This window comes from Odocoileus virginianus, chromosome 34 (genome assembly GCF_023699985.2).
Source record: "Odocoileus virginianus isolate 20LAN1187 ecotype Illinois chromosome 34, Ovbor_1.2, whole genome shotgun sequence".
NCBI lineage: Eukaryota > Metazoa > Chordata > Mammalia > Artiodactyla > Cervidae > Odocoileus > Odocoileus virginianus.
The window spans coordinates 1054430-1077123 of NC_069707.1; the positions used below are offsets into that span (position 1 = coordinate 1054430).

Sequence of the window (22694 nt, forward strand, 5' to 3'; positions counted from 1 at the left end):
ACATATTTATGACCTATTGATTTTCAAGAAAGATGTAAAGATAATTCAGTGCAGAAAGAAAATAACCTTTCAACAGATGGTGCTGAAACATTTGGATATCTTATACAAAAACTAATTTCCATCCATATCTCATACTGTGTTTAAAAAAACTCAATATAGAGCACAGACTTAATGTAAAATATAAAGAATACAAAGTCTAGTAAAAATCACTGAAGGAAATCTTTGTGACTTTGGGTTGGGCAAAGAGATTTAAAATTGGACAGCAGAAGCATGACGATAGAAGAAGAGAAAGCTAAGCCGAGCACCATCAAAATGAAGAGCAAATGCTTGTAAAAAGGCCCCACCACTGAGAGGGTGAAAACACGAACCGCGGACTGGGAGGAAACACCCACGGGGAGGAAGTCACATCTCTGAGAAGAGGCTCGCGCTTCCAGTGTCTGAGGACTCCCCAGACCCAGTAATGAGACAACAAACCACCCATTAAACAACGGGCAAGAGGCTGGAGCAGACCTGTCGCCAGCGGAGATACTTGGATGGAAAGTACGCGAATGAGGGAAGCCCAATGTCACTAGCCATTGTTGTTGCTTTTGCTCACTGGCCAAGTCATGTCTGACGCTTTGCGACCCCATGGACTGCAGCACGCCAGGCCTCCCTGTCCCTCACCATCTCCTGGAGCTTGCCCAAACTCACGTCCATTGAGTCGGTGATGCCATCCAACCATCTCATCCTCTGTCGCCCTCTCCTCCTGCTGCCTGCAGTCTTTCCCAGATCGGGGTCTTTTCTAATTCGTCGGCTATTAGGCATTAAGGAAGCGTAAACCCCAGCCCCAGGGAGGGCTGCCCCGTCCCGTCAGCAGACACAAAGCCGCCTGATCAGGACTGACCATCCGCAGGGCCACCGGGCAGAGGTGAAGCCTGAGAAGGGGGCGTTTCCTGGTAAATCCCAACACACCTGGCCCCAGGCATCTCCAGAAAGCCTCAGCCTTGTGAGGAGAGGGACCTCCTGTCTCTGTGCCCCTGCTTCCCAGGGAAAGACTTCTTTTTAAGGGAAAAGCATCCATTCTTCATTTTCAAAATAGCTTCTCGGCTACATGCCCCAAAGCATCACATAGAAACAACTGTGAGTGAGGAAGCTGCCTACACTGAGGAAATTAAAAGCTTTGAAACAGTTGGCATCTCGGAGCTCCCGAGAACGGCAGCCGCTCCAGTGACGGTCACAGGGGACACTGTGGTCTTTGCATCAGCAGCTCACGCTGCCGAGGACAGCGACTGTGGGCCACAGCTCAACAGAGAGACAGAGACCTCGTGTGCTCACCACTTCTCCCAGAGGTTGCAGGTAAGTTATTTCAAACCTCCTTTCTTAAGCTGTCTTGCTCTCAAAGAACCCCTGGAATCTACTTCAAGTGAAATTTATGGAGGATCTGCAGCAAGCCAGGCCTGGGACTGGGACTTCGGCATGTTAATTAGCCATTATAAAAAGCCAGAATTTCGTAATTGAGGAATCTGAGGGTCAGAGAGCTACAGCCATCTATCTGAGATTCCAGAGAGCACCCAAGACAGAGCCAGCACTTTCTGCCGCCCATCAGGACTCTCTCCATGCGCCTGGGTTGCTATATTTAGACTGGGTGGAAAGAAGTCTGGGGAATGCATTAGCCCATTTGGAGGTGAACTCCATGCGTTCTCCTCTGTCTCCAGACCGAGGTGGATGGGAGGAGACAGCAGGCTGCAGGGCAGGGAGGCACCAGAAGACCCTTGGCCTCAGCTTAACCCCTTCCCGCTCTTGCCTTTTTCACCCCGTCCCTTTCTGGAGAGCTGGTTTTCCTCCCCATAAAACTGGAATTTGTCACCATGCATGCATTGAAATATTTAAGATTATCTCCTGAACTAAAACCGACTTCCCACGTGTGCACTTAATGGGCACGCCCACGTGTCCTCTTCAGAGTTCTCTGCGGCCAGAGTTCACGCCCTGTTGCGCATGGTCAGGAGTCGATTTTCCAGTAAATGCCTCAGATCTTTTTCCCACCATGAGCTGTAGTCTAAATTTGTGTCTCCTCATCCTAATTTTATTTCCCCTGGGCAAGGAATTTTCACTAACAATTGAGCTCTTCAAAGAAATTTGTTTATGGACACATTGTTTTCAAATGTTGTGTATTACTCTTTCTGATAATAGTAACTTGAAATGTTTCATTAAAAGTATTTCAAAAGTTTCATGAACTCAGTAGAACAGGGAAAAGGCAGAGCTTTGAAAGATTAAAAAAATCAATTTGATTAAGAGAAATGAAGTTGACACAGGAGACAACTTGGGCGAACCTTGAGAATGCTATAAGTGAGAGAAGTCAAATATGGAAGTTCATAAATTATAAAACTGCATTTATATCTAATGCCCAGAGTAGACTAATCTACAGAGACATAAAGTTGGCTAGAAGCTGCCTAGAGCTGGGGAGGGATGTGGAGGGAACAGAGAGTGACTGTGGGTGGCTGTCAGCCTCTCTTAGACTAAAAATGGCTATGATTGCACATAACTGAGGACAGACCCAACCCCTGATTTGAATAGCGTGTACTTTGTACTTCAGTGTTAGTACTACGAGAACATTCAGCTACAGAAAAGGTCAGTCCCTGTAACTTCAGGAGCTCTGGATCGACTGGAATTTCACGAATGGAATCTAATAAGTGAGCTCTGCCTGAAAACACAGCCTTCTAGGTGGCACCTGTCAGGGTGGACTCAGGGGAGGAGACACAAGAGGCGCAGGTTCCATCCCTTGGTCAGGAGGGCATGGCAACTCTCTCCAGTATTCTTACCTGGAAAATTCCACAGAGAGAGGAGCCTGGTGGGCTACAGTCCCCGGGGTCGCAGAGCCAGACATGACGGAGCACACGGCACACGTAAACACGTCTATCAATACATTTGCATGAAGATTTAAGCTTTATATGTATGAGTTCATTTTATGATTTTTCCCCTATTTCTATCACATCTTCAAAACATATGAATTCTAGTTCTTAAATGTACTGTGTGGCCTTAAGCAAATTATGTTACCTTTCAAAGCTTTGGGACGTTTAACCCACCGCCATCACACACGTGTGTCCATGTACACGCACGCAGTACCAGTGCACGTATCTTTCTGGGAAAGACTTTCCAGAAAGATGGAAAAGACAGAAGGACTCTTTTTACATACCCCACTGAAGTGAACGCACAAGGCCAGACACACGTGTGTGCCATGAGGCACATGCATGGTGACTGTATGTTGCATGCGTGCACACATGCCGCGAGAAGAGTCGGTACGAGGAAGCGGTGAATCTGCACGCCGTGGCTTAAGAACTGTCAGGCCTTAGTGCTTCCCCAGGGCTGCTCAGGGTGCCCAGACCCCACACTAATTCTCCTCCGTAGAGTCAGGATCTTGCAAAAGCCAGAACACTAGTGGAAGAAAGAGAAATAAGGTGAAAGCCAATTCGTGGCACAACAACCACCCAAATTAATGTTTTTGTGAGAATTAAGGGTCGATTATCAACTCCACATCAGTCCACAGGCTTGTTGAATAAGCAAACCTGGTTTATTAGATTTCCTGCAATAAGGAGAAATATCACGTGGCCAAGTCCTAGCTCCCTGTATTGGAAGTGGGAGTAGAAGGCAAGTGTGAGTGAGGTGAACGCCTGCTTAGCGGTGAGGTCACTTAGGGTGGTGACACTGGGAAGCAGGTTTGAAGTTAGTCTTCACACCTCCTGCTTCACAGATGAAATTTTTACTTAGGTTAGCAATATACTGTCCTCACTGACTTTTGTTCGGATTATCAGACTGTTTCTCTTGATAAAATGGTTTTCAGAAATGCCTTGAGACAATCTTTAAATTTGCATTGAAAATGTCGCTTCATGATTGAGCACAGTTACCTGGGAAACCAACCAGTTTGTTACAAGACTTTGACACCAAGAGTCTGGATGTGTCCAAAGGAAGTGAGAAAACAACTGAGAGCTGTTTTGATCACTTGAACCAGTTAAATCCTGAGAATATTAAGCTGAGGAATTGGAGTCACAGCAAGGCTAAGTGGGGCTGGAAGAGTCACGGGCGGGAAGGGGTATTGCAGGCATGGTATCGAGAAGCTCGTGTCTATTAAGCTTGCACACGCAAAACGCTATGCAAGCAGTCAGACGACTGGGGAATAAAAGCATGCAGATGTGAAGCATGGCAATCTCTATCTAGTCGTCTAAAAAATATTTAGTGGCTCTTGGTTGAAACAACTCACTTTTTTCAATTCTGTTCTTCAGCTGAAGATCTTGGGGTGAGCATCCTCCCCTCAGATGTGTTGTGGTACATCGCTGACAGCCTTTGCTGCGAAGTGTCCTGGTGGGACTGTGGTCCAGGTGACCCAGGGTGAGGTGTCCTGGTGGGACTGTGGTCCAGGTGACCCAGGGTGAGGTGTCCTGGTGGGACTGTGGTCCAGGTGACCCAGGGTGAGACGTCCTGGTGGGACTGTGGTCCAGGTGACCCAGGGTGAGACGTCCTGGTGGGACTGTGGTCCAGGTGACCCAGGGTGAGACGTCCTGGTGGGACTGTGGTCCAGGTGACCCAGGGTGAGACCTCACAGCTTTGCCCGGGGGACACCTAAGTCCAGAGCCTCTGTGTTGGAGCTTCATCGTCATCATAAGTGACCTACAAGGGCTCTCCCAACCTGAGTTCAAGGCCTGGTCTTCTCTTCACTCTCAGAAAAGACAGGTCTCCAGGTTCCGGGTCCAGTAGGAGCATCTTTGGAGCATGTGGAGAAAAGGCAGCTTCTACCCACAGGCTACGTGACCGAGTATGTTGCATGAAGTCACTGACTTTATCTGCCTGCAGTAAGGCAAAGCTGGAAACTGGGCGGAAAAAATCTGACGTTAGTGAGACATACACCCGTGTCATGCAGTGAAGGTTCATGACTGCTAGAGGGTGTGGATCGTGGTCACAAGCGTGAACTGTCTTCACGGAGGGAACCTGGGAGCACCAGGCCTCCTGGGTGGTGTGAGCTCTGAGCCTCCTTGGGGGACCTCTGTGCAAGGAGGACGGTAAGGTGTTTGCATGAGTGGCAGGTTCACTCCAGGCTCTGTGACAATCCAGGCAACGGTGGGGACATCTGCATGTTTTCTTCACTGAGAACGGACATACGTGCATTTATTCGTGTATTTTCTTGCTCTGCTGTCCAGGTCAAGATCTCTGACGTGTAAAAGTCCCAGTTGGTTCTGAGAAAGGCCAAGCAATGACCCGGGCGCAGTCAAAACTCATCACACAGGGTCATTACATGGGATCCAGGAAGGAGACCTTGAGGCCCAGCTCCTGTGTGGTCTTCAGTTTTACTGGTGATAAACTCTCGACCAACAGAGATGTTTCAGCCTTGCGTTCAGCAAATATCCCAGTCTTATGACTGAGTCCAGTGGCCAATCTGTCTTTGCTATAAAAGGCTATTTCATCGTGGAAAGAAAAAAAAAATGAGGTGCCAAGGTTTTATTTGAGGAACTCTGGCACCACCAAGTGGCTAACCCAGTGACCCCTCAAATTGTCCTGCAAATTCTCAGCAGACTCTTCCCCAAATCTCCTTTAATCTGGATCCAAATTTGTGAGATGTGTTGCCATGTGGGATACAGTCAGATCCATCTGTCATGGTCTGCATTCTGTCTTGAGATCCTTTTACATCCTGGTTGGTTGTTTTTTCTGTGTTGCATGCAGTACATTTTATTTTGGCTTTTCTATGCCTTTTGACATTTCTCTGGAATCTGACAAATGCAGCTAGAATTCCGTCTGGTGCCATACAGAATTCCATCGCTCTGATGGTTGACTGTGGTCTGTTTGTACCAAACCCCTTCCCAAACCCCGAGAAGCCACCACTCTCCCTTCCAACCCTGTATTTTCACCTTTTCCGGGATGTCATGTAGATGGAAAATCACAGCACAGAGCTCTGGGGCTTTGGTGTCTTCGCCTCCGGGATGGAGGTGGGGTGCATCCGTGACCTTCGGGAGTCACGAGCGCGGCCCCCACTGCTGAGTCGCGTCCACGGTGAGAACAGACCACGGAGCTTTCATCCGCTCTCCTTCAAAGGGCAGCTCGGCTGTCTCCAGTCTGAGGTGTTATGAAGTTGATATGAACTTTCGCAAACAGATTTTTGTGGAAACATGAATTTTACATTCACTTGGGTACAGTTCGAGAGATGGATTTCTGCCGCTCAAGGTAAATGCGCGTTTCTCACCTGAGCAAGCAGCCAACTGTCCCCCAAAGTGGCTCTCTGTCCTTGCAGGGCTGCCCGCTGGGAAGGAGCATTCTCGGGGCTCCACACCCGTGTGGTGCTGCCACGTTAAGGAAGTGACTTTAGCGACACACTGCTGGGTGGGAGGAACGTTCTGGAATGCTAGTCCTTTATTAGATCTGTAATTTGTAAATAGTTTCTCCAAGTCTGTGGCTTGTCTTTTTTTATTATACTTACAGTGCGTTTTGCAAAGCAAAAGTTTTTAATTTTGATTGAGTCAAATTTAGCAAATGTTTCTTTTATGAGTCAAGCTTTTGGTACTGTATCTATAAACTCACCACCAAAACCAAAGTCATGCAGATTTTCTTTGGTATTTCTCTCTAGAAGTTTACTCATTGCAAATGGCTCTTTGTATATGGGGCGTGGTATGGATCAATGTTCTTTTTTGCGTGTGAACATTCAAGTGTTCCCACACCACTTATTGAAAAGGCTGTCTATCTCAGCTGAAATGACAAAAGTCATGCACCAATATTCTGGACTCTCCAGCTCCACAGGGTTATTGTCCATCTCAATACCTACACTACACTGTATTGATTATGATAGCTAAAGAGTGAGTCTTGAAATTGGGTCATGAGAGTTTACAAAATTCCATACTTTACGTGTTTGCTTTTTCCCCCATAATTACTGTCGTTATTTGTAGTTCCTTTGCTTTCTGTGTGAGTGTTAGATTCAGTTTGTTATCTATAAAACAGACTTCCTGGAATTTGACAGATTGCATTGATCAAATTGGGGAGAATTGGAAGAATCAACAATTTTAAAATACAGAATTTTCCTACCCACAAACCATATATTTTTGTATTTATTGAGAACTTTTTAATTTTTTCATCAGTGTTTTATAGTTTTCAGCATTCAGATGCTTCACTTATTTTGTTTTATTTTTACCTAAGTATTCTACTTATTTCAGTGCTATATTATAAATAAAATTTTTAAAATTTAAATTCTAAATGTTCATTATGTACACAGAAATAGATTTAACATTTCTATAGGTTAACTTATGGGCATAGTTATGTTTGGAATAGTACTGACTTTAAATGTTTCTTATTTTCTAACATAAGCATTTAATATCCCAAACACTCTAAATTTCCCTCTAACCACTGTTTTATCCATATTTTGCAAATTTTGATATGTCTGCATTTTCATTTATCCTAACATATTTTAAATTTAGTGGGAGACTTCTCTTTAACTCATGAGTTATACAGAAGTGTACTCTTTAGTTTCCCTATATTCAGATATTTTCTGAATACACTGCTTTTTATTTCCCAGGCAGTTATATTGTGCTATGAGAATATACTTTGCGTGTCTTCTTTTATCATTTTTATGTCCCAGAATATAATCTATCTTTATGAATATTTCAACCTGAGAAAAATACATGCTGCTGCTGTTACATGGAATTATCTGTTAATGTCAAGTTGTTTACTAGTATTTATAGAAAGGCCACAGGAGGAAAGATTAATGAAGTCCTCTCTGGTGAAAGGTTCCTAAAGAGGATATAAAAAAAGCATAAATTATGTATATAGAGAAAACATGAAAATTATGAACTTTTATCCTTCAAAAGACAATATTAATGATTATATCAGACTGACAGAAAATATTTACAAAACAAATATCTGACAGGGGGCTTTTGTTTGGAATATGCAAAGCTTACAGTACAATGATAACAGTAAATAATCTGACTTGAAAGTGGGCAAAGATTTCCATGAGAAATTCAGTAACAGCAAAAACTGCAAATGGCAAAGAAGCAAACAAAAAGATCCCAACAGCATCTGTCATTAGAAACAGCAGATTAAACCCACAAAGAAAAACCTTACTCGTCAGCCAGAATGGATGCCTGACGTTTACAGGTGTGCACACATCCAGTGTGGCCTCGGGTGGGTGGGAAATTAAACCCGGTACTCCTGGAGGCACAGCAAAATCATTGTGGAAAACCCTTAGGCAAATTCATTAAGTGTTGAAACTATACCTATCATAGGACCCAAGCATTTTACTCCTAGAATTAATACACAATCAAACACAAATTAAAACACAGATTCTTGGAAACAGATGCTCGAAGTAGCTGTCATTCGTAACAGCCAAAACTTGGAAATAATCTGAATGACCATCAACAAGTGAAAGTCAAAGCCGCTCAGTCGTGTCCGACTCTTTGTGGCCTCAAGGACTATACAGTCCATGGAATTCTCCAGGCCAGGATACTGGAGTGGGTAGCCTTTCCCTTCTCCAAGGGATCTTCCCAACCCAGGGATCAAACCCAGGTCTCCCGCATTGCAGGCGTATTCTTTACCAGCTGGGCCGACAGGCAAACGGTGATGGGCTATGAAACAAACCCCCTCCAGGTAGGGGACGGACATGCGGCTGGTCGCACCCTGGAAGGGGGAATCCAGCCCGTCTCGGGACAGGAAGCAGCGTGAGAAAGAGGAGACGCCGCGTGACTCCACGTGCTGAGACGCTGGTTTCAGACGCTTCCCTGGTGGCTCAGAGGTAAAGAGCCCGCTACCAATTCAGGAGATGCCGGTTCGATCCCTGGGTCCGGAAGATCCCCTGGCGAGGAAATGGCAACCCATTCCAGTATTCTTGCCTGCAAAATCCCAGGACAGAGGGGCCTGGTGGGCTACGGGTATGGGGTTGCAGAGTCCGCCAGGACTGAGCATGCAGCACGCACGCGGAAAAGCACAAGAGAAAGACAGCTTCAGGGATAAAACTGTTTTCAGAAGGTGAACGAGAAACCGCGGAGCCAGGCTGCGTGTCCTCTGGAATCTGGGAGAGGAGCCCTGTGACAAGGGGCGGGGCCGGGCCCGGGGGCCAGGGGTGGGTGGGGGGCTGGGGGGGGGGGCCCGAGGGCTGGGGGGCTGGGATGGGCGGGGGGCCGGGGGCGGGGCTGGGGGCGGGGCCGAGTAGGGCTGGGTGGGGCCGGGGGTGGGGCTGGCGGGGGCGGGGTCACCGACTAGGCCAGGGCCGGGGCGGGGCCGGGGTAGGGCTGGGGGCGGGGCCAGGGCGGGGCCGGGGTAGGGCTGGGGGCGGGGCCGGGGCGGGGGCGGGGGCGGGGCGGGGGCGGGGTAGGGCTGGGTGGGGGCCGGGGGCGGGGCTCGCAGGGGGCGGGGGGCGCCGGGAGCATGGCCCACACTCTGGGTGCTGACTGCAGGCGCCCTGGGGCTCCCGGGTGTGCCCCTCACTCCACTCCACCTCCCGGCTCCTTGTCCCCTCCCTCTGACCATCCTGCCACCTCTCCCCCCATGCACCCCGGGGAGGATGGGCCTCGTGGCCGCCACTTCACAGAGGAAGCATCACGGATTCGGCCAGGTGGGGTCAGAGGTCAGGGCTCAGGGCTGAGGACCCATCTTCCCCTTCTCCCCCGCCCCCTCCGTCCTTGTCACCGTGTCCACCCAGCAGTGAGTGCTTGGGGCTCCAAGGACATCCGGAGGCCGTGGAGCAGGAAGCATCTGCGGGCGACCGAGGAGGAGGTGGGCCAGGCAGCTGCACGGGGTCTCAGGGAGGCGGGGCGGGGCGCAGCGCTCAGCACGGCTGGCCAGGCAGAGGCGGCCCCCGAGACACGCGCAGTAACTGTTCTTTGGTCCTCTTTATACACCTCTTCGGTAAACTCTCGGGTTTAGTCTTCACACACTTAGCAGGACCGGGCTCGGCCTTCAGTCCAGCCCTACCCAGCATGTTCTGTTGTCCGACACGGACCTGGAGATGGGAGCCGTCAGACTGGAGGCTGCCGCCGGAGGTGGGGGGCGGAGGGGGAGGAGGGGGAACAGTGTCTTCTCACCCCCAGCAAGGCCCACCCGGCTCCGCAGGGGCATCCGCCTCACTTTGGTGCCACAGTGGGTCCTCACTTACTCCAGAGGAAGCCTCCCAGGGCAGCGGGCCAGGCAACCATAGCAATAAATAACCGAACTCCAGCCCTGTTGTGAAATGCAAATCCTAGATTTTAAAGTGTTTTTCAACATAAAGTCACGGGAGTGGAAGTTCCAGCAGCAAAACAAAGTTATATAAGAGGAATAATAAATTAAAGATGTCGAGAGGCAGCAGAGACAAGCGCAGACACAGCCCGCGCGGCCCTCCCGCCAGCCCGGCCACGTCAGCGAGGCCACCGCCGCGGCTTACTCAGACCCCGAACCGTGCAGGGCTCCAGCACCTCAGAAGTCTCTGCTGAGGCATTCTGACATGGGTTTAGAGACTAACCGTTGCAGTTTATTTTTCATAACTGGCTCAGCAAACAGAGGAAACACACTGAGGGTGTTTTTCTGCTGAGGTTACAGTGATTAGGGAAATCATGGCACATGCACAGTCACAGCAGGTTTCCTGACTCAGGGAGGAAACACCATGAAAGCAATTCTGGAGGTGCTGCTGAAAACATGTGTGAGCTTCTCCCTTCCGTTGTGCTTCAACTTGTAAAGCTTATGGATTCTTTGCAGAGATGGCATAGCTTGGTTTTATGCTTTACAAGATTCTAAAGCAGCAGTGAATTGAGTTGTCTGATCCCTGCCGCTTGACCTTGGACGAGTCCCTTCCCCTCTCAAAGCCTCTGTTACCTCATTTCCAAAAAGAAATAGCAACACTGCCTGCCTCCTAGGAATATCACAAGTTTTATGGAAATAATGCATTGAAAACCACCTTAGAACAGAGCTTTCAAGTTAGATCTGTATTGATTCATCTTTGTTACAGGTTACAATTCTATCTGTGATCCATTTTCTTTTTCAGTCATTGTTGTTGATTCTCCATTGAAAAATAAGCTGGGATCTAGGGAATCCAGAGTGCTGGGGTAGGAAATGAATATTAGGATGGTAAATGAAATGAATATTGATGGTAAATAAAATGATCAAGAGTAGAAGTGAAGGAGTTCTCTGGTCATCTTATTTAGAAAATCTGGGGAGTGGTCCCTGCGGATACTGGTCAATCTGGGCAGCAGGAATAGCAAATTCAAAGCTCTGGGGCAAGAGCATGGTTGATGTTGAAGTATCAGAAGAGAGGACCACGTGTGTAGAGAAAAAAAAACAAGGGAAAAGCTGTCCGCTAACCAACAGAAAGATGCTGTTTTCACAAAGTGGTTATGAAGCAGTGGTCAGTTTAAGGGAAGGTGTTCTATCTGGAGCGTGAGGCGGAACGGAAGGCAAGTCAGGAGCCCCTGAGATCACGGTTTCCGGGGATTTGTAGGCCCGGACCTGCAGTCAGCGCCTGGAGGAGCAGCCCCCAGCCTGAGGCTGAAGGGTGGGAGGACAGGCAGGATGGCACCTCTGTCCCCACCCCGGCCTCCTCCGCTGTCCACTCCCTCTCTAACCACCACAGGAACCCGAGGGCAAGGGGCCCCGTGCATGACGGCCGTGAAGGTCAGCTCCGGGGCGCACGGGTCAGGTGACACGTAGTGGGTAGTTGGTCCAGTGGAACAAACAGAAAACGTCCAGCATTGGAAGCAGAAGCGTGTGGAGGTCGGACATACAGGGCCTGGGGCCCGCGGGCTGCCTGCTCCCGTTGAGCAGAAGGCGGGGGGGCGCTCAGCCTGGGGACAGAGTGTGTCTGACTGCACTTCAACAGGGTCGTTCCGGTGGCTCGACTGGAACAAGCGTGGAGCAAGGGGGTCATCGGGAGGCTCTCACAGCCGAGGGCAGAGGAGGGCACGGTGCTCAGAGATCTCCAAGATGACGGGAGATAGTCCAGAGAGGGAAGGATGCAAAAGAGTCACTGACAACAAATTCTACATCTGAAAAGATTGAGAAGTTATTGGAAATGAAACCATATTCTGATGGAGGAAAAGCGAAAAGAGGGCATGGCTAGAGGATGCTTAAAGACTGGCTAAGGCAAAATTTTCAACCAAGAAGAAAGTGATGAAGAATCTTAGAGCAACAGAATGAAAGAAGGAACAATAGAAAGAGTAGAAATATGGGTATTCATATTGTTTTTCCTGAATTCTGTAAATTATATTTGATGATCACAACAAATTATAACTCCATTGATAATCAAGACAGCCATACTTAACGCAGGGGAGGCGGAGGTGGAAATAGAAGTGGGGCTTCCACGTCCCCTCTAAGTGGCAAAGACACTGGTGCTGGTGGCCTGTCAGCCAATTCAGAACCCGGAGCGGCCAGCAAGCACCCCAAGGGGGGTGTCTGCAAAAGTAGGGTAAATAGGTTGAGGTGGAATGCTAACGAATACTCAAGTAACAAAAAGGAGGAAGCAAAGATCAGCAGAGGAATAAGAAAACACACAGAAACCAAAGAAGCCTTCATGCAGCAATAATTATATTAAGTCTAATTGGTCTAAGTACACCAATCAAAAGACAGAGATTGGTGGAATAGATAAATCACCACCCAACTATATGCACTTTATAAGAAATTCAGCTTAATTTCAACAGCAGAGGTAGCTTTAAAGTAGAAATGTGGGGAAAAAAAAGGAATGAATGCTGGAACAATTAATTTTAAAAAGCAGAGGTGGCTATATTAATATCTGAAAAAGTAGGCTTCAGAGCAAAGAATATTACTAAAGATAAAGGAGGACACTACATAAATGCTAAAAATATTAACCCACCAGGAAACCACAGGGACCTGATGTGTGTTCACCGAACAGCCGAAATCTGTGACTTGACAATGACCTGAATCAGGACAGATGGAGACTTCATGTACAGCGTGGTGAATATAGTTAGTAATATTGTATCGTGTACCTGAAATTTGCTGAAAGTAGGTTTTGTGCATTCTCAGCACTAAAAGTAAAAGGGAGCTATGTGAGCTGGAGATTGTGTTATTTCACCTGATTTGGTGATTGTCTCATACAGTATACATATCTCAAATCATGACACTGTCCACTTTAAACATATACAGCTTTATTTGTCAACTATACTTTAGTAAATCTGGAAAAAAATAGATTTTTAAAAACCCAACAGAGATGCATAGAGAAATGGACAAGTCCATAATACTTTGGCCACCTGATGCAAAGAGCTGACTCCTTAGAAAAGACTCCGATGCTGGAAAAGATTAAAGACAACAGGAGAAGAGGGTGGCAGAGGATGAGATGGTTAGATGGCATCACTGACTCAATTGACATGAATCTGAGCAAACTCCCAGAACAGGAGAGCCTGGCGTGCTACAGTCCATGGGTCACAAAGAGTCAGATATGACTGAGCGAATGAGTACACAGGCAACTTAACACAGAGGCCCCCTAAATATTTGCATTTGCTCCTGTTAGGAGCCACGGAGCGCCCTTGGTTTAGGACAGGATCTCATAGTCATCCTTTAGAGTCATCTGATGATGCCATTTGGACCACGGGCACCCCCAGCTTCATTTGTGTGGGTGTCTGCAGGCCAGTGATACTCCAATAACACCTTTGCATGCAAGCATCTTCTTAGTGCTGACGTTTAGTTCCCATGGACTGAATACTTGACTCTGAGAGGCTGCTTCATAACAACTGGATAGCAACTTTCTTCCTGGAAAAGCCTGGAGGTGGGAAGTCCAGTGGCTTGAGCACTGTCCGCCTCTGCAGTTCTGGGGGCATGTGCTGAGGGTCTCAGAGTCTGAGGGGAGAGCGGAGGTGTGTTCTAGATGGGGTCAGTCACGCATTTGCACATGAGAGACATGCTGTTACATCTTCTGTTAGCGAGAAGGTGTGAACAAGCGGCCTTTGTTAAAACGTAACACAATCACTGGAACTAAAAGACACTTCTCGAGTCCCTGCAAGTTTCTGAGGAGTGTGGCTGAGTGCACATGAGGCTGATAGGTCCAGCCTTCGGCTCAGGCTGTTCACAGGCCTTGGTTCTAAGAAATGACACATGTCTGTGTCCACTCACAGCTTGAGGAAATGTCCTGCAGGCTGAGCAGCCCGTTAAGCGATGCAGAGAGAACCAGATGGCTTTATTTAGATAACTTAACATGAAAACAAACTAAGAATAGAAGTTTTTGTCATTTGGCTGTTTGCTTGTGCCTTTTTCCAACTTTTCCTAATGATAATTTTATGATTCATGAGTCAGTGTTCATGGTGGGTCCTGTATCTGGGTCTTGACAAAACAAGAGAAACTGGCTTCCTAGGCCTTGCACCCAGAAATTCAGTCACTACAGTTGGGGTCACCCCAAAGCAGAGGGAGTTCTCATGTCCCCTGTAGCAGAGAAGACCCCAGACTCCCTCCCCTGGAGCTCAGCATGTGGGGGGAGCAGGGGTTCTTAACAAAACCTAACTACAACCGGAGCTCAGACCTGACCTGCGACGTTTGTCTGCTCACAGGAGGCGTGCCGACAGGAAATGCAGAGACGGGGTGCAGGGCGGGTGCCCAGGGTGGACGGGTGGTAAGGAGTGACTGATCATGGGGGCTGGGTGATGTCGTGTTCTAAAATTTATTTTGTGGACGGTTGCACAACTCTGTGAATATATAAAGGCTTGTTGTTCAGGTGCTAAGTCATGTCGGACTCTTTGCGACCCCATGGACTGCAGCACACCAGGCCTCCCTGTCCTTCACCATCTCCCAGAGCTTGCTCAAACTCATGTCCATTGAGTTGGTGATGCCATCCAACCATCTCATCCTCTGTCATCCCCTTCCCCTCCTGCTCTAATCTTTCCCAGCATCGGGGTCTCTTCCAATGAGTTTGCCCTTCCCATAAGGTAGCCAAAGTATTGGAGCTCCAGCTTTAGCATCAGTCCTTCCAATAAATATTTAGGACTGATTTCCTTTAGGATGGACTGGTTGGATCTCCTTGCAGGATAATTGTATGCTTTACATGCATGCATTTGACAGTATGTGAATGATGGCTCAATAGACTGTTATAAGAAGCTAAAAATAGAATTGTAATATTTTAAATTAATACAGTTACATATTTTTATTATAAAGCAGGAAAAAAGAAGGAAGCATTTGGAAGGTGTCCTGTTCTTAATGAGAATCACAATCTCTGGACCCATAAGTAAAATAGATAACCAAGCAGAGATCCAGAAAGTAGCAGAAATGTGAAACTTCTTTTCCTAAATATACAATCTCACCTTTAAGCAGTGAAAGACTCTCTCCCTGTTATCCAGTATAGGTTGTTTCCTGGAGAAAGATACTATTACTTACTGTGGAAGAAATTCATATATATTTACATATGCATGTAGGTACATTCAAAACTGTTTAAATAAAGTAGGAAATCACATCTTTTGTTTATGTAAACACCGAATGTCTACTAAGCAGCATCTTAAAAATTTTGAAGCACTCTTTTCACGTTCGTTTTTTACAGATTCCTTTGTAATATCTACTTAAATTCCTCTAACCCGCACACGTCTCACGGCTGCTGTGGTGATTGCATGATGCAGACACTGAGTTAGCACTTCACTCCCACGGGAAGGAGAACATGAACGTCACTACAGGGGCCCAGAGCCCTGGAGGGATGCAGCGCCACCAATACCGCTGAAGCAGAGACCCTCGGGCGGGCGAAGATGGACCTCTGCTCGGGCAGCTCTCCCCTTCTCTAGGCTGCGCACTGCCTTTTCCTCAAGGAGCCTTAGACCTTGGCATCCGTGGCATTCCTGACGCTTTGGGAACACACTGGCCGTTCCCACTGCTTTGCTCTGGCACCCGGGCCGAGCGGCCAGCACATCCTCATCACCAGGCGGCTGAGTGCCTCTCTGGAGGAAAGGGGCAGCTCAGGCCTGACCAGGCAGATGCTCCTCTCCTGGGGGACGCCATCCTGCAGAGACAGACGCTTTTCTTCCTCCACCACGTGGCAAAGGTCACACAGTCACCCAGTCCTTACTGATGACCCTTTAATGGGAAAACGTTCATTTTGAATCATATATTTCAGCCAAAATACATGGACGGTGTGCTGCGCTCAGATGTTCCATCCCTTTGTAAGGCAACTCCACTGGAGTCGGCAAGTAAGAGCTTAGTGGTCAGAAGTTTGGTTTGGGAAACTGCTGTTTCCAAACTGGGCAGCATCCGCGAGCCATTTTCAACAGCCCATGGTAAGCAGCTAGGATCTTGGCCAACACAGAGAAGGAAAGAAACATGATAATTTAATGAAAGGATTCCAGGTAAGGTCGTCTTTGGGGGCTGGATGTTGGCGACGTCCACATGCGGGGACTTGGCCTCTCCTCAGAGGCTGCTCTTCTCTCGCCGTTTCTGCACGGAAGAAGGCTGCTCGCCCTGCAAGGATGGCCTTCCCCAAGTGTCAGCCTCCTGAGGACTTAGGTGGTTTTTAGAGGAGATTAAGGGAAAGGGAGAGAGGAGTGGAATGCTAGTAAGTCTCTGAGTGAGAGTGTTGGCAAAGCGGGAGCAAGAAGGACCACTTGCGGGTGGCCTCCTGGCGCGGCGAGGTGAGCAGAGGTAACAAGAACCTGAAATCAGACAGGACCGGTCCTCTGCCTCCCGGGGTCAGCACCGGGCAGGAAGCAGGAACACGAGGCGCATTCAGGGAAAAGGGGATGGGAGGTTCCCACATAGCATGGGCCCCACCCGCTGGTCCCCGGAGCTGCCAGGCCAGGCCCTCGGGGAGCCGGGTGTCTGGGGAGCGGCTGGCCGGCAGGACAGCGCTGGAGCCCATGCTGAGCTCAGAGGCCATCCCCCTGCCTAGGGCCGTGGTCCCGGCAGGTCACAGGCAGCCCTGCCCACTGAGACGGCTGCTCGGCGCTCCTCGGGGGAGCCGCGTTCTCCCCGAGTTTACCATGAGCCTTGGGTGGGTTCACAGCTAGAAAGCACTGGGAAGAGTGCATGACAGACAGCACGGGCTGTGCAAATGCTTGTTAGACACTCTCCTGGCACCATGCGAAACCCGATCCGAGGCTCACCGCCGCCCCGGGGTGTGGATCCCAAGAACGACGGAAGGACTGCCGCAGCCCCCTGGGGACTGGAGCCCAGGGTCAGCAATGGAGCGGACTTTCAGAGGATGAGGGCAGTGGCATTTCCTGCTGCCCACTGGCTGACGTGCCTGTAAGTTCACTGAAGATATGGCTGCAGAAATGTTAGGTTATCTCCAGATTATGTCCCAGCGTTTTAATCACAGGGTGTGTGGGGGGGTGGTGGCATGTGTGTGCATGCCTGTGTTCATCCTATGTGAACCCCTGTGTGTGTGCATAATGTGTCCATGTGTGTTAAGAGAGAGACTGTGTTCTGTTGTAGGTCTTGCTGCCAAGAGACAAGGGTACATATGCCCTCAGATAAACTGAAACTCCACTTAAACTAATTTGGTTAGAAATCAATGAACATGTCATGATTTCTTCAACCAAAAAATGAAGATTTGCCATTTTCTCAGGCCAGGAGGCGATCAACAGCAGGAGCCCGGCTGAGTTGGCTGTGTGCCTGTGTTTTTGGCCACCTTTGCGGGTCAGGACCTAGCATGTCTCAGGTGTTGCCGAGAAGACAACTCGGCCGTGGAAAGCAGAAGGAGCAGAGATGGCAGGTGGCTGCAGCCATGCCGCCCAGCACTCCCAGCCTGAGAGGGGCGCCTCAACTCTCTGTCTCCATGGAAACCACCCCATCACTCCCTGCTGTACCCCGGGGTCTCCTGTCCAGTGAGGACACAGGCCTGAGCAGAAGGCAGGCCTGGGGCCCGAGAAGGTGGTTAGGATAGTGACCAGAGAACCAGAAGGTAAAATAATACCAGCTCCCTTGTCTCCAGAGCAGCCTCCAAGCATGCTTCCAGGAGTCCAGGAGGCAGTTTGGTTTCTTAACAAAAGTAGTTGTGCTATCGTCTTCTATCTTCCGCACCCACATGTGAGTGCATGTATGTGTCTGTTTACTGCATTTAAAATATCCTGTGTCTTTGCAAAAAGGGTGTGAAGTTTGATGGATTTGATCAATAACACTAATAGTAATCCTCCCATTTCAGTTACTGAAAAAATTCAACCTTATCAGTTCTCTTGAACATGTTGACTTGCCTTGCTAACCATCTTTTTCCATCTTACAGTTTTGTCCAGATTGATTCTGAGCTACTTTCATAATCCATTTTAAACTAACCGAACTGGGTAGAATCAAAGGTAACGTGTGTTGTGTGTATTACACCATGTGCTTCATGATGGAATAACTGGAGGAATTTTTATTAAAAGTAAGTTGTTTTGAATCTTTGCAGGAAGGCAAAGAACTGATTAATATCATAGGAAGAAAGATAGTGATCAAGATGAAGAGAGGACCTAGGAAATGACCTGGGTAAATGAAGAAAAAAATTAAAGACTATATTTCTGCTTTGTGCTTTTTGTGTGCATTTCCACAACATTAACAATGTTTTTAGAAAGAAAATGAGCTGTTATTGGAATGATAACTAATTCAAAAGTAAGATGGGCATTCCCATGAACTTGAGATGGAGAGGAGCCAAGTCTGGGAGTCGAAGCTGAATTTGCCGCCCTCCTGACTCTCAACCTGCGTTGGCGAGTAGACGGGCGGCATGGAAGCCCAGGTAGGAAGTGGAGGGGCCGCGGTCACGGCTCTGCAAGCCCGTCTGCCTGTCTTCTGTTCCTGGAGGCCGCGTCCCCTGCAGCTCTCCTCTGCTGCTAGAGGTCAGGCTGAGGACTGGCTCCTGAGGTCTGCTGTGTCTGGAGCTGCTGGCAGGGTGTGGGAACCGGGGGGCATGGGCCACCGAAGGACCTGCGTCATCCACCTTTGGTCTTCTTGAGTAAATAAAAAGTGGGCTTCGGTTCTAAAAAGGTCTCTAAAATGTTACTAAATTTTTTAATCTTTAAAAATTATTTGAGAACATTTTCTTACATAGTGTGAAAGTTGAACACAGACTGAATTTGTGTAACTTTCGTTTTAAGAAAGTCAATGGCCCAGAGGGTTAAAACTTTTTTACAACCATGTTGATTGTATTCAGCCCAGAAGCTCGAAGGCTCTGGTGAAAAAAGCAGCACGCCACCGCAGTACTCAAATTAACACTCACAAAAGGACTGGAATCGATGCAATTCAAACTCAAGTGGAAAGAGGTACAGTGAGAGTCAAGCTCAAGATGCATGCCGAGGGCGAGGTTTCAGCCCCAAGGCCAGGGTCCCGCCTGTAGGGTCACTCGCATCTGTGATGTGCGTTAACCTATTCCTGTGGTTCCTTGCCCTTTGGTTTTTTCTACAGTCCTGTCTGGACGAAATGGATGAACTGATCCGAACTTGCTTTTTAAAAAAAAGCATTTCAAAAGGAGAACTAAAATCTTCCAACTAGATTTGAAAACAGAAAAAAAAAAAAAAGTTATATAATTCCTTTTTAAAATGTCAGCCTTCTGGAGTTCCACTTGTCTTGTTTTAAACTTGGGCCACAGGAAACAGATATTGACCTTGCTAGTGGCCCCACACCTTGGGGTTGTAGGAATGCAGGTGTAGGTCAGCCCAGGCTGCCCTCCGGCCGCAGGTACAGAGACTGTCACGGGACAGGCGACCTGTCCTTTGCAGCATCCGTGCGGGGCCCATCCCGGGGCTTGGGCTCATCCCCTAAGCAGTTCTCTCAGTGAGTTCTGCTTCTGCTGCAGCTCATGGCAGTGAAGCAGCTGTCCTTCCTTCCCCATCTCCATGGGACCCTCAGCATCATCAAAGAGTCACAAGGAAGACACCGGGCTTGACAAGCACCCTCCTCCTGCTGCCTGAAGGAGCCTCCCGAGCTTAGTGGTTCCTGAGAGAATGTGTGCGGCAACTAGACAAAGAGACCAACAAACAAAGCCGGAGAGGCCTGTCTGTCAACTTTAAGTCGTGTGATTAAAGTGCTGTAGTCCCTAAAGGAAGAAAATGCATCTCATAGACCCACAGCACTGTGATCTATGATTTCTTTTCATATAATGTCACGTAAGATATTCCAGTAGATAGATGTAAAACCCTTATCCTTGCATTCTTATACAAATGGAAAATTACATATGAATTGCAGCCCCAATACAAGTCAAACTGACAACTTAACGTGATGGGGGACAAGGCTGAGCCTTGATGATCGTGGTCGACAGCCGGGCAGGCTGGACTCAGCCCACCAGCATAGACTACTGGTCAACCCTCTGCTACATTTGTGGATCTGTTTGAGAAACTTCAACTTCATCCAGGAATCAGATAATAGAAGCTATGGCTCCACCTTCAGCCTTGAGAATGTGCGGAGCTCTGTTTCATAAGCCAGCAGACCTCCCAGGGCCAGGTGGGATGCGCAGAGGTTTGACAGATAAAGGGCAGGACACCCAGCTCAACTTGGAGTGGAGGTCAGCAGTGAATTTATCATTATGTATGAGCTTGTCTCAAAACTGGGCTTCCCAGGTGGCCCCAGTGGTAAAGAGCTTGCCTTTTGATGCAGGAAACGTAAGAGACTTGGGTTCGATCCCTGGGTCAGGAAGATTCCCTGGAGGAGGAGACGGCAACCCGCTCCAGTATTCTCGCCTAGAGAATTCCATGGACAGGAGCCTGGTGGGCTACGGTCCATAGGGTCACACAAGGTCAGACATGTAGCACAGTCAAAAGTTGTCCATTGTTTGGCCGACAGTTCAGTTTAACTGGGTGTCCTGTGTTGTGTGTGTGTGTGTGGTTCATAAGCCTGGCAATTCTGATTCCTAAGCCAGCATCTCTGAGGAAGGCGAGGAGTATCAGATGGATGATCCGACAATAATGTAACGCCAGTGGAAAAATTCCGTAACCCTCGAGAGTCAGTACACACATCTTCCTCTACGTCCTGTCAGAGCTGGTTTCAAGTAGCGTGTCCTTCAGATTGTGGCTAAGGTCTCAGTGACTGTCTGACAAAGCAGGAAGAAGAATAAGGGGCGGTGTCTGTCCTTTCTAAGTTGACCTGTGATTTGCATTTTCCACTCATTTGTGGCTGTAAAACGGAAGTCCCGACAAGCCTAGGAAGTCCTCTGGGAGAGCCGAGAGTCAGACGGTGGTTTCTGCGATGAGCCGGGGTCCGAGCATGTCCGCGCTGTGCGTGGCAGGAAAGCAAAAGCTTGCGGATAAGCAGAATGAACACGTAACACTGCCTACCAAGGTGTGTGCTGTCGTCTCCAGGAGTCCAGGCCTTACTTATCTCCGGATTTGCTTGTGAAGTAACAGGTTTGGAGCAATTAAAAAGCTTGTGTGAAGAAGCTCAGCTCAGGAGCCTTGGAGCCAGTGGAAACCCAGCTGTGACTGATCCAACCACAGGGCGTTTCATGGCATTGCACTGCACCTGCTGAAATGCGAGTTTTAAAAACCACTTTGCTACATTAGTTTGTAGTAATACATATGATCTTCCTATGTCTTTATCACAAACATTGCTCAACACAGCAAGCAACAGAAGCTCCTGAGGTTAAACGGATTCCCCCATCAGAACGGGGGCTGTTTGCAGTGACACGGGATGCCATGGAGGCTCACAGACAAGAGCTCTGGAAGCCGGGTGGAATTCCCGACGAGGCGCACACGCGTGTGTGACGAGAACACCACGGAACTCTGCTCGGAACCAGCTCGCTTCACTTTTAAAGCAGCTTGAGAAGATGGCCCTGGCTCTGTAATCGAGAGCAAGGCCTGACCATCAGTTAGTTGAGACGGACAGAGGGGAAAGAGATGAGAAAAATGCGCGTGACTTGACGCAGAGCAGTCTCACCATCCACGGCGCCAAAGCCGGGGCCTGGAGGAGGGCCGGCTAGAGGACAGCAGCCTCTGGGCTGGGGGAGGTCGGCTCCGGGGACGGGTCTGCCTCTGATACGGCAAAGTCCAAGCTGCAGGATGGGAAGAGCTCCCTCGACTCCGGGGTGGGGGATGTGTTAACGATGGTTTCCATGGTCACAGCGAGACCCTGCCGTGCAGCACAGGGAACCTGCTTGGTGCTCTGTGGTGACCTGTGGGAGGGAAGTGAAAAAAGAGGGGCTGCCCGGCACATGCATAGCTGAATCAGTTTGCTGTGCCGCACAAGCTAAGGCAACATTGTGAAGCAACTAGACTCCAATAAAGACAAGTACTCAAGCAGTTACTTGGGAAACAACGGAAACCTGTGTCTCCAGGTTCCCTGTTATACACACACAATCCAGTCTGTTTCACCAAGGCCTGTAGGAGCTTCTCCTGGCCCTGGGGACACAGCTGAGGTTTCTCATGAATATGCTGTTTCCACTTCGATGTTGGGGGCAGAGGAAGACAAATGAGTGACAATGAACCTCCTTGGAACTGTCAGCTCCCCAGGAGGATTAAGACTGGACAGTGAGACCTGAAGTGACCTGGTCGCTGCCTCCCCTGGGGAGACCAGAGGGGCCCTTCCTGGGGTGACATGTACCCCGACAGCTGCACGGCTGGAAGTAGCCGGTCCATTTCAGGTGATGGGGAGGGAAGACAGGCAGGGGGAGTGCTTGAGAAGAGGCGAGGTGCCAGTGAGGACTGGAGGTGAGTGACGGAAACACGAGGAAGACGGGACACATCACAGACTCCGAAAGATTGCCCCAAGCAGACGGCCTGCAGCTGCTTATGGTGCAGAGAGGGGGCCCGGTGAACGGAGGGGTCCCCCAAAGACGGCTCCACCTGGAGGGGAAGCCAAAGGGATAAAAACCCCTGGGTGTGGCTGGCCAGGGGAAGGTGGCCCTGGCG

At 48.9% G+C, this 22694-nt stretch overlaps 1 long non-coding RNA gene across 2 annotated transcripts; it reads left to right on the forward strand.

The window, feature by feature from the left end:
- Positions 1-1036: 1036 nt before the first annotated feature.
- On the forward strand, positions 1037-7646 carry LOC110137797 (uncharacterized). 2 transcript variants are annotated; one of them, XR_011485590.1, is made up of 4 exons: positions 1037-1335; positions 4257-4362; positions 4696-4786; positions 5169-7646. It is a non-coding gene; the product is annotated as an uncharacterized lncRNA (long non-coding RNA). The 2 variants fall into 2 exon arrangements; XR_011485591.1 differs by having other exon boundaries at positions 4257-4352.
- The last annotated feature ends 15048 nt before the right edge of the window (positions 7647-22694 follow it).